The following is a 14,136-nucleotide window of genomic DNA, read 5'->3' as shown; positions in this document are numbered from 1 at the left end:
GCTTTGGACCCAAACAGAGGGCCCCCAAGCTAAGGGTTCTTCTCCACCCTGGATGAACATCCAAGTCACCTGCGGAGTTTTCAGTATTCATGCCTTGGTCCCACTCAAACGGCTGCTTCTGATGCCCACGTGTGTTGAGCAAAATGTCCTTAACCCATTGGGGATTAAAGACCTCTCCTTAAGCTACCAAGCTATTGGGGGAAGAAATAACCCAGAGCAGAAAGAGTGTCAAAATATTTAGGCTGCACAGCAAATTTATAATCAAGAAAATGAAATGACAACCCACAGAATGGGAAAAAACATTTGCAAATCATATATCTGATAGGGGGTTAATATGTAAAATATATAAAGAACTCATACAACTCAACAGCAAAAAACCCCCAAATAATCCAATTTAAAAATGGGCAAATTCTACTCATAGTTCCTTACAAATGGAACTGCCATACGATCCAGCAATTCCACTTCTGGGCATATATCCGAAGGGAACGAAAACACTATGTTGAAGAAATAGCTGTACCCCTATGTTCACAGCATCATTATTTACAACAGCCAAAACGTGGAGACAACTGAGGTGACCATCGAAAGATGAAGGAACAAAGAAGTTTTGGTATATACATACAATGGAATAATCAGCCATAAGAAAGAAGAAAATCCTGCCATTTGCAAGATGTGGATAGAACCTGAAGGCATTGTGCTAAGTGAAACAAGTCAGACAGGGAAGGACAAGTACTGTATGATCTCACTTACGTGTGGAATCTTGAAAAGAAAAATGGCATAGAAAAAGAGATCAGATTTGTGGTTACAAAAGTACCAAAGGCAGCGGGAGCGGGGGGTGGAATAAGATTGGTCAAAGGTGCAAACTTCCAGTTATAAGATAAATAAGCCCTGGGGATGTGATGTACGTCAGGATGACGGCAGTTAACAGTGCCGTGTGGTATATCTGAAAGTTAAGAGCGTAGATCCTAACAGTGCTCATCCCAAGAAGAAAAACTTCTTTTCTTTATCTATATGAGAGGTAATGTTTACTAAACTTACTGTGGTAAGCTTTTCACAATTTATGTATGTCAAACCATTACGCTGAACACCTTAACTTTATACAGTGCCGTACGTCAATTATTTCTCATTAAAACTGGGGGGAAATGTACAGGCTTAACCCAGAAGATGGTGAGCTGTGTGGGCAACAGTCAGCAGCCGGGGGTAGATGCTGGGGTTACTGTCTGGTGTGGTTACAGACACTCAGGGTGCAGCGAGGAGCAAGTCACGAAGAGAAGAAGGCAGCTTAGCCTGGCAAGTGTGGGCCCATCAGGCCAGTGCAGGGAACCTTCTCCTGCTTCAGCTCAGAGACAGAGCATCCGAAGGGCAACAGGAATCAACACATCAACGTGGGAGCCACTGTCCGGAGGCGAGAGACAGAGGAGGAAATGGTAGGTACCGTGAGATAGAAGGGGAGGGTTCGCGGCCTAGCCCTAACACATGCATAAGACTTCGGGACTCTCTGAACCACTCAGAAGGGACGGGGCCAGGGTTGATACTCAGCCTGCATGCACTGGCATGGTGTTCCTGCAGGCTACCACACAGAACTACAGTCCCGAAGGCTGGTAAACAGCTGAGGTTAGACCACACATCACCGAATGACATCATCCAGTGGCCACCGAGCAGGTGGCAATGGGACTTGGGACGGGTGCACCTGGACGCTGGTGCATGAGCCGAGCAGGCCAAGGCGGTAGCCGAGCGGACGCAGTCCCTGCCTGCCCTCAGGGGGGGCCCAGGTGGGCAGAGGTGGAGGGACAGGCTGGCTGGGGCAGTGCGGTAGGTGAGGGCGGAAGCAAAGGCCCTCCAGGTACGGGCTCCGCGAGATGCACCAGCACCCGGAACACGAGGGACAGCCCGCCTGGTCACTCTCCCACTGCAGCCAGGGCCTGGCCCCAGGTCTAATGACCATCAAGTTCACGGGGAAGGCATCGGAAGAGCTCGTTTCCTCTGCAGAGTCACAGCTTAGAGACGGGCAGCGTCCAGCTTCATGAGAGCTTAGCAAACATAAGACCACCAAGTGATTTCTGAACATCAATAATGACTGAGAAATAGTTAGAATGATTGGATGACCATTCTAATCTATACCACAGAGTTAGCAGCTTCAGGATGAGTTTAGTTTAGTTGAGAGAATAAAAAGGGAATTTTTTTTTAAGATTTTTTGATGTGGACCATTTTTAAAGTCTTTATTGAACTTGTAACAATATCGCTTCTGTTTTATGTTTTGGTTTTGGGCCCCGAGGCATGGGGGATCTTAGCTCCCCAACCAAGGATCGAACCCGCACCCCCCTGCATTGAAAGGTGAAGTCTTAACCACTGGACCGCCAGGGAAGTCCCAAAAAGGGAATATTTTAGGTTTTTACTTATATAATGATTGATTTATATACATTTGTTTATAAAACTTCCGTTGTCATACAGCTTGTTAAACACACTGCCCGTCATCCTTAGACTGGGCAACGCAGGGTTGGGGGGATAGTGATTCAGCTGGTGGAGCTTGAAATGGCTTCACTGCACCCCTGCCCCCGCTATGCCAGGTTGGTCTGACCTGGGCAGATACGGGTTTTATCTGACTGACAAATCAAGTGTTATTTTCCATGTGTTGCTGAGGACTGGGCCCAACAAACGCAGTCAGGATTTCCCAGTCATTGCTGCTCTCACACTTCCTGCACCTTCACAGGGATCTGACCTGCAGTGCAAGGCACAAACTATGCAAAGGAAACACCGTGTTAGGCTTCTAGTAACTTTGCCAGGACAGAGGAGGCCAGAAGTTCAATGTTTAACACATAGTTATTGAACATTTAAACTGGGCCAGGCAGAGTCTAGGCACTGAGGATACACAGTAAAATGGACGAAAATCCCTACACCCGGTGCCAACGAGTGACTGCAGGGGTTTATTATTCAAAGGCCAAGGGTGGATGGACAGAGCCAAGGAGAAGGCTGTGATCTCAGCTCAGCACCCTCTCCTCTGCCCTCCTTGGGTTGGAGTTATTAGAACATTGTGATTAGTGCCACAGACCTGTGGGGCTAGTCTACCCTGAGACAGTCAAGCCATCATAAGGGCAGGTACCAGGAAAGAGCCCCTGCCCCAAATTGACTGCTCCTTTGTCATGATTTAGTATCTAAAATTCTGCCATTCAATAAGCATTTTCCAACCAGTGTTCCTTGGAATCTAGTCCTTCAGGATTCTTAGTTTAAAAGAAATTTTTTTCAGTAGTTAAACAAGTTTGGCAAACACCTGAGCTCTTGGTGAGTCCCAGTGAACGGTGTATTAATCTGTATGACCTCCATTGGTTTTGGATTCAAAACTTGGGCATCTCTCTTTATTTTTCTAAGTATTTGCTTATGCCTCCATCCCTCTACATTGTAGGTAATTCAGTATCTCTCTCTTAAGGACTCTTCATTCCCCAAATTGTCCAGGAACCTGGGAACTTAGTCCAAAGGGAGTAGTCTTGTTTCAAAGTTAGAGGGGGAAGGAACTGATCAGTCTATTAAAAGTCCTGATTTTACAAAACACCATGGTATTGGCACAAAAACAGACATATGGATCAATGGAACAGAGAGCCCAGAAATAAACCCACACACCTGTGGCCAGTTAATCTTAACAAAGGAGGCAAGAATATACACAGGATAAGACAGTCTCTTCAGCAAGCGGCATTGGGAAAGGTGGACAGCCTCATGTAAATCAATGAAGTTAGAATGCTCCCCCCCAAACCATGCATAAAAATAAACTGAAAATGGCTTAAAGACTTAAATATAAGACAGGATACCATAAAACTCCTAGAAAAGAACATAGGCAAAACATTCTCTGACATAAATCATACCAATGTTTTCTAAGCTCAGTCTCCTAAGACAACAGAAATAAGCAAAAATAAACAAATGGGACCTAATCAAACTTATAAGCTTTTTCACAGTAAAGGAAACCATAAACAAAATGAAAAGACAACCTACGGACTGGGAGAAAATATTTGCAAACAATGCAACCGACAAAGGATTAATTTCCAAAATATACAAACAGCTCATATAACTTAACAATAAAAAAAAAACAACCCAATCAAAAAATGGGCAGAAGACCTAAATAGATTTTTCTCCAAAGAAGACATACAGATGGCCAATAGGCACATGAAAAGATGCTCAATATCTCTAATTATCAGACAAATGCAAATAAAAACTACAATGAGGTATCATCTCACACCAGTCAGAATGGCTATCATAAAAAGTCTATAAATAATAAATGCTGGAGAGGGCGCAGTGAAAAGGGAACCCTCCTACACTGTTGGTGGGAATGTAAATTGGTGCAGCCACTATGGAGAACAGTATGGAGGTTCCTTAAAATACTAAAAATAGAGTTACTATATGTTCCAGCAATCCCACTCCTGGGCATATATCCAAACAAAACTATAATTCAAAAAGATATATGCATCCCAATGTTCACTGCAGCACTATTTACAATAGCCAAGACATGGAAACAACCTAAATGTCCATTGACAGATGAATGGATAAAGAATATGTGGTATATATACACAATGGAATGCTACTCAGCCATAAAAAAAGAATGAAATAATGCCATTTGTAGCAACATGGATGGACCTGGAGATTATCATACTAAGTGAAGTAAGTCAGACAGAGAAAGACAAATATCATATGATATCACTTATATGTGGAATCTAAAATATGATACAAGTGAACTTATTTACAAAACAGAAACAGACTCACAAACATAGAAAACAAACTTATGGTCACCAAAGTGTGGGGAGGGATCAATTAGCAGTTTGGGATTAGCAGATGCAAACTAGTACATATAGGATGGATAAACAACAAGGTCCTACTGTATAGCACAGGCAACTATATTCAATATCCTGTGATAAACCATAATGGAAAAGAATATGAAAAAGAATGCATATATGAATCACTTTGCTGCACAGCAGAAATTAACACAACATTGTAAATCAACTATACTTCAATAAAATACATTAAAAAAAAAAGAAAACAAACATGGTTACCAAGGGGGGTATAAATTAGGGGTTTGGGACTAGCATATACAAACTACTATATATAAAATAGATAAACAACAAGGTCCTACTGTATAGCACAGGGAACTATATTCAATATCTTGTAATAAACCATAATGGAAAAGGATACGAAAAAGAATATATATATATATATATATAATGTAAAAGAATATATATACATATATATATATATACACACATCTGAATCACTTTGCTGTACACCGGAAACTAACACAGCATTGTAAATCAACTGTACTTCAATTAAAGAAAAAAGTTCTGATTTTAATCACTTCTACATAGTGTCCCTGTTCAAAACTGATTCTGACAGGCTCCGGTGAGTCCCTGTCCTGCCGTGAGGATGTCCTTTCTGCTTCAGAACCCTGTGCAGGCAGCAGGGTGGCCCTGAGGACACAGACTCCTAAGGCTTATTGGATTTATACTCACACAGTCAGCCACTGTTCCACCAACATGACCACTTTGCCAAGGTGCCCGGGTGTAATTGGGTTTCTAAACACAGCTGCACACTGTATCTAGAACACGCTGTTCCCCTACAAACCTCTAGGCTCTGGTGTTGAGCCTAAGCTCCTGACTCAGACTCCCTCTTCTTTCCTGGGGGACGTTTAATGTTTTTTCGCTACCAGGGACCCTCCGTCAGGGCCGTCTCAGCCCGTAGAAAGCTGAATCTCAGAAGGGAAGGGGACGGAGTGTCGACCCCTCTCCTCCTGGAGGACCCTTGGTAAGTTTAGTTTGGCACACCAGGAGGATGTAGGGAAGAACAATCTCTGTAAACGTCCTTTCCCCAGAGACCTGTATATCAACTCACCTGTACTGGCATAATTGAGAGTATTCGGGGAACAAGGCAAGAAGATCTAGGGGGTCAATGTCTTGTTCCGTCTTGCTGCTTCTCCAGCTAAAAAACAAAATAAAAGAAACAAACATATTTTTTTTGTGAAAGAGAGGTAGAAGATTTTTCCCTGTTATAATTTTGTATATTAAAGGGGCATAGTCTATGTATAAAAGCCCCCGTCAAATGGATCATAAGGTATGTTCTGCTTCGGAGAGAATCAAACTCCCAAGAATCCTCTCGTGAATTTCTTCCACTGAATTAAAGCCCTAACCACCCCACTCCCCAAGCTTCTTGGGAAGCCAGTCCGCATCTCTGAGTGAGTCAGGCTCCTAGTGGAGAAATCTCTGAAACTTTTAGGTCAGGGAAGAAAATCCCAGCATTTGCCAACATAGTTTGGACTCATTAATTTTCTGACACTAAAAAGGCTCTAATTTCTATGGAGAAGAGAAACACACTGAACAAGTATGATAGTCTTAAGCCCCTCATTCTCACTGATACTTGGCCTTCCCCATTTTCTGAAATATTTTACATCGAGTAACTTAAGACACAAAATAAAACATAGCATACACTGTTCTTTTCTAAATTAATTAATCTATTTTTGGCCGCATTGGGTCTTTGTTGCTGCGCGCAGGCTTTTCTCTAGTTGCGGCGAGCAGGGGTTACTCTTCATTGCGGTGCGCAGGCTTCTCATTGCGGTGGCTTCTCTTGTTGTGGAGCACGGGCTCTAGGCACATGGGCTTCAGTAGTTGTGGCACGTGGGCTCAGTAGTTGTGGCTCACGGGCTCTAGAGCGCAGGCTCAGTAGTTGTGGCACACGGGCTTAGTTGCTCCGCGGCATGTGGGATCTTCCCGGACCAGAGCTCGAACCCGTGTCCCCTGCATTGGCAGGCGGATTCTTAACCACTGAGCCACCAGGGAAGCCCAGCATACACTGCTGAAGCTTTCTTGATGCAGGATATTTTACACTTCAGCCTTGCTTGTCCAATCGGCACAAGTCACTCGGATTCTGTGGGAAAACGCAGTGAAAGTTCTGTAAGGTGGTAACAATGTGGGGACAATTTTTGCTACTTCATCCTCAAAGGAGCCCTGTTTGGAATATTAGTGATAAAAGCAAAGACTAACTTGCCAAGGACAGAAGACAGTGTTATAGAAAGGCTTTCTTTTGGTAGAACTGTTATCATGTTTTAGGCTAATTTTAGTGGGCATATTTGCCTCCCACTCTAATGCATGCCCACATCCTATGAAACAGTAAGTGATGTTTTAATAGGATTATAATATATGTAAAAACATATCATGTATTTAGAGATGAAATATCTAGGGAAAATATTTCCATAGCTTACTATTTCTTGGCATTTCCTGTGTCCTATCTGATATGTATATACACAAAGGGAGCTGGTTTTAGTTATCAAATACTGTGTTGTATTTATTACTTCAACTTGCAAATGCTTCTATTTGGATTTCCAAACATGCAATTTTTAACATGTTTTATTAGTGACAGAGCAATAAAGGAACAACTTTGCAGCTAATTTAACACCTATAAATTTCCCTGCAGTGTAAAAGAAATGGCCTAGGCAGACCACATGTCTGCTCATGTTTCAAAGGATATTAAATGTAAATACTTCTAAAATGCCCTGCAGCTAGAGTTCTCTTATTCCATAAAACACTTACAGGTTCATTGCTTATACTTTTATAAAAAATGGTACCTGATTCTGAACAGACTTATTATGTGAAAATTATTTTTTTAAATAGCTATATTTGAGAAGTCATATAAAAGCTAGATGATTACAAATAACAATTACAATCAACCTGAAAAATGTTAAAAAGACATTGATCAAAAAATTTGAAAACATATGTCAACATAAAACCTGCACACAAACCTTTATAGCACCCTTATTTATAATTGTAAAAACTGTACGCAACAAAGATGTCCTTCAACAGGTGAAAGGATGAACAATATCATGGAAAATTATTCAGTGATAAAAAGAAATAAACTATGGAACTCTAAAAACACGTGAATGACTCAAATACATATTGCTAAGTGAATGAAGCCAGTCTATACAGGCTACATACTATATGTTTCCAATTATATTACAGTCTGAAAAAGGTAAAACTATAGAAATGGTAAAAAGATCAATAACTGCCAGAGTTCCAGGCAGGGGGAGGGCAGATTAGGTGAAGTTCAGGAGATATTTTAGGGCAGTGAGACTATTCTGTATCATAATGTAATAGTGGATACTTAACACTATTTGTCAAAACCCATAGACCTTTACAGCACGAAGACTGATCCTTAATGCATGAACGTTAAAAAAGTATATTTAAGAGGTTGGGGTATTGCAGGATGGAATGCAGAATGTGATAGAACAATCTAACTGTATTACAAACGTACAAAACAACCTCACTGGAGCGTGGGGTAGAGGGAAAGGTGCTGACCTGAGCAACTTTGTAAATGGAGCCTATAAAACTGAGGGCAAAAGACACTGCACGTAAGCACTGTGTCCTAGTTGGTAGAATTATTTATTGCAGGATACGGGTTAACAATTCTGACACTGCTGTACACAAATGCTGGAACAGAACAACTAAATGAGTGGCAGACGGTGGGGACAGGAGAGGGAGGTTACCCATCAGCAAGGGGAGAAGGTCAGAACAGTTCATGTAGAATCAGATTAGAGTTGGAGACATCAACATGAACTCCTGTGTAGCTTGATATAAATACAATGGTGACATAGAGAAATACCTACAGATGTGTGCACATAGGTTAGTATATGCACCTATATTTCCCAGCTCCATCAGCAGAGAGGGCCCAGAAGTTATGACACTCCAGTGGCAGTGAGTCCATCTAGTGCCTGGGTCTGCGTTTCCAATCCATTCTCCAATAAAAGGAACCAGCATTCCTTGAGGACATGGCTGATTCTAGGACTGGGGCAGGAAATATACAAGATGAGCTTGGAGCTTCTTGTAGTGCCAGAAAGTAAGAAAATGTTGGGGGAAAAAACCTAACACCTGATGACGGTTTATATCAAAAGGACACAGGAGAAAACTAAAAGGACTCCCAACGGCCAAGGCTGGAACAATTTGAGCAACAAAATAACATTTTTAAAGTACTATTGGAGGGAATTCCCTGACAGTCCAGTGGTTACGACTCCGCTCTTTCACTGCCGAGGGCATGGGTTCAATCCCTGGTCAGGGAACTAAGATCCCGCAAGCCACACAGCCAGCCAAAAACAAAACAAGAAGGTACTACTGGATTATAATCCAAAGTATAAAATAAAATATCCATGAGTTCATACTGATATGAATAAATGAGGAAGAACAGACACATCTCGTGTGCAGAAGAATTCCAAAACCTGTACGCAGGTACTCGGCCCTCAAGGAGGAGGAGCATAACGTGACTCCTTGGGTGTGGGCTGTGCAGACTGACTTCCTTCCAAAGGGTGTGGCATGCGGTGGGGAGAAGACAACCAACTTTGCAGTGGAGAAACCCGACGCACACTGCTGTAGCCAGGATCAAGGTCAACATCCACTGTGGTGAGTCTGTCCCCAGTAAGTGCCCGTGACACAATGTGATGAAGATGGAACTTCACCTCTGTGGCCTTCTTCCCCAAAACACACAACCCAAGTCTAACCGCAAGATAAATATTAGACAAATCTCAACCGAGGGACGTTCTACAAAACACCTAACCAGTACTCCTCAAAACTTGTCAAGGTCATCAAAAACAAGCAAAGTCTAAGAAATGGTCACAGCCCAGAGGACCCTAAGGAGACTTGACAGTAAATGTAATGTGGTGTCCAGAGCAAGGACATTAGAACAAAACCAAGAAAAAATGAATAAAGTATGGGCTTTAGTTAATAACAATTTATCAAGATCAATTCATTAATTGTAACAAATATATCACATGAATGTAAGACGTTAAATAATTGAGATATAGGTATAGGTATACCGAAGTTTCTGTATTGTTAGCAACTATAAATCTAAAACTATTCTGAAATTTTAAACTTTATTTTTAAAAATATATTGAGAATCATATGCTCACAGAAAGTGGGAAATGGAAGGTACCATAAAGACCGTCAGTTAAACCTTTTATTTTACAAGGGAGAAAACTGAGGATTTATAGTACGGTTTTGTAGCCTGCACTTTGAGAAAACAGTGGTGGCTCGCTGCTGAGCTGGTTCTCACTGACACTAAACATCAATCACAGTACACAGCAGACACTCAATAAATTATTACTGAATGCTGAGTAACTCCCAACAACCTACCGTCTACCCAAGTATCTTATCCTCTCACTCATTCATTTACTAACTCGTTCATTCATTCAACAAATATTTACTGAGTGTCTGGCACTATCATTTTACTCCTAGAATTATAACCACTTAGAAACTCTATCCAAAGGATGGACATTTTGGCAATTTTCCATATCTGACTTTGTAGGAAACTGTTTATCTGATTCAAGTTTATAAGTGTCCAAGGAAGAATGGTCTCAAGCCAGGTTAATAGAACATAGACTAAGGGGGTACAAGAAGGAAGGCTCTGAGTCCCAGAGGGGATGTGTGGTTCGTTTATACTCAGGCTGTGGGCTGCAGCCTTTTTGAGTAATACTGTTATTTTAGACTCTCTCATCTCTCATTCCACTCCTTCTACTACTCACTGAGACAACGGGCTAACAGCCTAATGTCTTCTTTCCAGTTTCAACTCCACTACTTACCAGCTGGGTGATCTTGGCCAAGCTGCCTAATCTTTTGGGGCCTCAGTTCCCCCATCTGAAAAATTACCTCATGAAAGAATGTTGCTTGGGTCAAATAAGCCCACATTTTTAAAATGTTTGGCACACTTGGCAATGACATTATTATTACTACTGTCAATACTGTTATTGTTATCATTACCGACCAACCAGAGGCTTGTACCTGGGAAGCTTCGACAGTCACTCGGGATCTACAAAGAACACACGTTGGCACACTTAATCAATCCTTCCATCTTTCTCGGTTTGATAAGTAGGTTGTTTCCAACAAATCACAAAATTATCGTTGTGATCTGGACTATGATTCCATTTACTGTCAGTCCAATGCCTCTTTTAGACTGCCAGGAAACCAAAGGCCTTATTTTCAAGTTCCCTCCCTTCTTGGCCTCTTTTCCTGCCAAAATTTATTTTCATATTAACATTTATTCTAAATATTCCATGGGCTCCTAAAACTGGACAGTTTTCCTAGATTCAGTTCTCTCTGGAGGTCCATTTTTTCTGACTTTATTTCTATGATATTTAAAGATCAGGTTCATCACAAGATAAAGACTGTAGTGTCTACGAAATGTAATTAACTATTTACCAGTAGGTTTAGCTCCAAGCCTCAGGATTTACTGACTTCTTTAAATTTGCTAAAAGTCACCAAACAATTCAAAGAAATTTCTCCGTTCTGCTTTCTCCTCACTCTCCAGAAGAAGTCAGGTTGTTGGCCACTGACTGCATTTGGTATTTAAAAGGCCAAGTCTTGGGACTTCCCTGGTGGTCCAGTGGTTAAGACTCTGCATTCCCAATGCAGGGGGCCTGGGCTCGATCCCTGGTCAGGGAACTAGTTCCACGCATGCCGCAACTAAAGATCCCACATGCCGCAACTGAAAGATCCCGCACGCCGCAACAAAGATCCCGCACGCGGCAACTAAGACCCAGCGCAGCCAAATAAATAAATAAATATTGCAATATTAGGAAAAAAAACTCTCAAGGGCAACCTCTCTAATTGCAGGCCTTGGTTTGCAACTCAGCTGCTTCCCAAATGGGCAACTCTGTACCATGGACATCAGGTTGAATAGTTACAGACGTTTCTAGTTTAACAGTGTTCAATAATTCTCCCTAGACATGATGGGAGTCCAGCCAGTGATGAGTAAACGTTTGAGACATAACAAAGGACTAGAAAGCCCAGATGCAAATGTGCTTTTGAGGGGAAATCTTTCCTGAGTGACTAGGAACATGATCCGGAGGCAATGGACAGTTACACCCTGAAGCAGGCCTGCAAGAAACACAACGCCAGGCCTACCGTATGGATTTGGATATTGCTGACTATAACAGGGAACCAACTGGGGCTTCCCTGGTGGCGCAGTGGTTGAGAATCTGCCTGCCAATGCAGCGGACACGGGTTCGAGCCCTGGTCTGGGAAGATCCCACATGCCGCGGAGCAACTAGGCCCGTGAGCCACAATTACTGAGCCTGCGCGTCTGGAGCCTGTGCTCCGCAACAAGAGAGGCTGCGATGAGAGGCCCGCGCACCGCGATGAGGAGTGGCCCCCACTTGCCACAACTAGAGAAAGCCCTAGCACAGAAACGAAGACCCAACACAGCCAAAAATAAATAAATTAACTAATTAAAAAAAAAAAGAAGTTATAAAGTAGATAATATTAAAAAAAAAAAAAGGAACCAACTATTTTGAACAACTATGGATTAAATACAAGGAAACAGAATGAGCACTGTAATCAGGGAAATAAAGAAGCATTAGATGCACAGGGAAATAAGAGGAAGAGGAAAGTCAGTATGTGTTGGCACTGCACTTCTGGGCGAGGTCAGCGCTGGGTAATCGAGACGGACGCTCTTCAGGTGGACTGAGGCCTGAACAGTTTCCACTTTCTTCCTCATATTCACGTATTTCTACACATTTAAGTCGTACAAATAAATTAACCACCTCTGTGGCATAAGCTTTCTGTAGTAAGCATCACAGGGAACGTATTTATAAATACGGCAAGGGAATGTGCAGTCGACTGCACACACATCTTGCATCTGTTTCTTGGATCCCATGCCACTTGCTCCAGCCTCAGTGAAGTGGAGCTTGGAGATTCGAGCTCTCTCAGGCCGCTGACTGAGTCTGGTTTCGCAGGTCTTCACTTGGCTGTGTGTTCCTCCATCCCGGGGTGTGTACACATGGCTTCCCTAGAACAGCTGTCAGCAGGTCCTTCCACTCACCTCCCTTCTGAAAACGCCTTCCTTTGACTTCCACGCCAACCCTCCGAATTCGTCTACCACTCCCATTCTCTGCTCATCCCTGAACGCCAGTGGCCCCTGTGATTCTGACCTCAGCCCAGTTCCCTTCTCGCTCGGAGTCCATTCCCAGCACGTGGGGAAGCGCGTGGGCACTAGACCCAGAACCTGCAGGCTGCAGGCTGCGTGTGTGCGATCCTGCGCAGGTTCCCTGACATTTCTGACGTGTCCCCTCTTATAAAGTGGGGACAATACGCGGACCGACTTCATGGGGTCATAAGGAAGAGCGAATGCGTTCACACGTGTGAAGTGCCCGGCACCCAGAGTACAGGCTCAGCTTCTTTAACTGGGACAGCCATGGCTTCAACTATCATTTAGTTGAGTAACTCGATCACTTACTTAGTTGATGGTTAGTTGACTAGCGGATAAACTCTGATTTTCCAGCTCATATTTCTTTTCCGAGCTCCAAGTCCATTTAGCCAACCGCCTACTCAACATCCCCAGTTACACCCAGGGCTCTTTCAATTAATTCCACGTTCACAGACTAACCATTCTCCTCTCCCCACTCCTGCTCCACCCAAAACTGCTCTCCTCTTTTATTCTTTTTCCGAGATGAGTAACGGCATCATCCATCCAAGGGTCCAAACCTTCGAAAGTTAACAGAATCTCCCCTTTTCTCCACTACCTGTACCCTAAACATAAAAATCCAACTGCGGAGACTTCCCTGACAGTCCAGTGGTTAAGACTCTGCGCTTCCAATACAGGGGGCACAGGTTCAATCCCTGGTCGGGGAACGAAGATCCCACGTGCTGCGCGGCGCAGACAAAAAAAAAAGAAAAGGGCTTCCCTGGTGGCGCAGTGGTTGAGAATCCGCCTGCCAATGCAGGGGACACAGGTTCGAGCCCTGGTCTGGGAAGATCCCACATGCCGCGGAGCAACTAGGCCCGTGAGCCACAATTACTGAGCCTGCGCGTCTGGAGCCTGTGCTCCGCAACAAGAGAGGCCGTGATAGTGAGAGGCCCGCGCACCGCGATGAAGAGTGGCCCCCACTCGCCGCAACTAGAGAAAGCCCTTGCACAGAAACGAAGACCCAACACAGCCATAAATAAATAAATAAATAAAATTAAAAAAAAAAAAGAAAAAATCCAACTGGTCACCACATCTTTTCAGTTTTGTTTCCTGACCATCTTCTCTTCTGGGTTACCCTCCTCCCTGCCTCTAGGCTCTTCCCTCCCACACCATCCTCCTTTGACACTGCAGTCAGCGGGTTCATCCTTTCTAATGGTTTTCATCATCTTT

At 43.2% G+C, this 14,136-nt stretch overlaps 1 long non-coding RNA gene across 2 annotated transcripts in view; it reads right to left on the bottom strand.

Annotated features, from left to right (window-relative positions):
• LOC103020370 (uncharacterized) overlaps window positions 1-14,136 on the bottom strand; it is an 83,589-nt gene that overhangs the window by 46,393 nt on the left and 23,060 nt on the right. For both annotated transcript variants that reach the window (XR_009008555.1, XR_451994.2), the window contains 2 exons: window positions 6,454-6,891; window positions 5,863-5,949 (listed from right to left, as the gene is read on the bottom strand). This is a non-coding gene — a long non-coding RNA (uncharacterized LOC103020370). The remainder of the gene's footprint in view (window positions 1-5,862; window positions 5,950-6,453; window positions 6,892-14,136) is intronic.

The sequence above is a fragment of the Balaenoptera acutorostrata genome, chromosome 6 (genome assembly GCF_949987535.1).
Source record: "Balaenoptera acutorostrata chromosome 6, mBalAcu1.1, whole genome shotgun sequence".
In the NCBI taxonomy this organism is placed as follows: domain Eukaryota; kingdom Metazoa; phylum Chordata; class Mammalia; order Artiodactyla; family Balaenopteridae; genus Balaenoptera; species Balaenoptera acutorostrata.
This window is presented reverse-complemented; position numbering and strand designations above follow the sequence as displayed.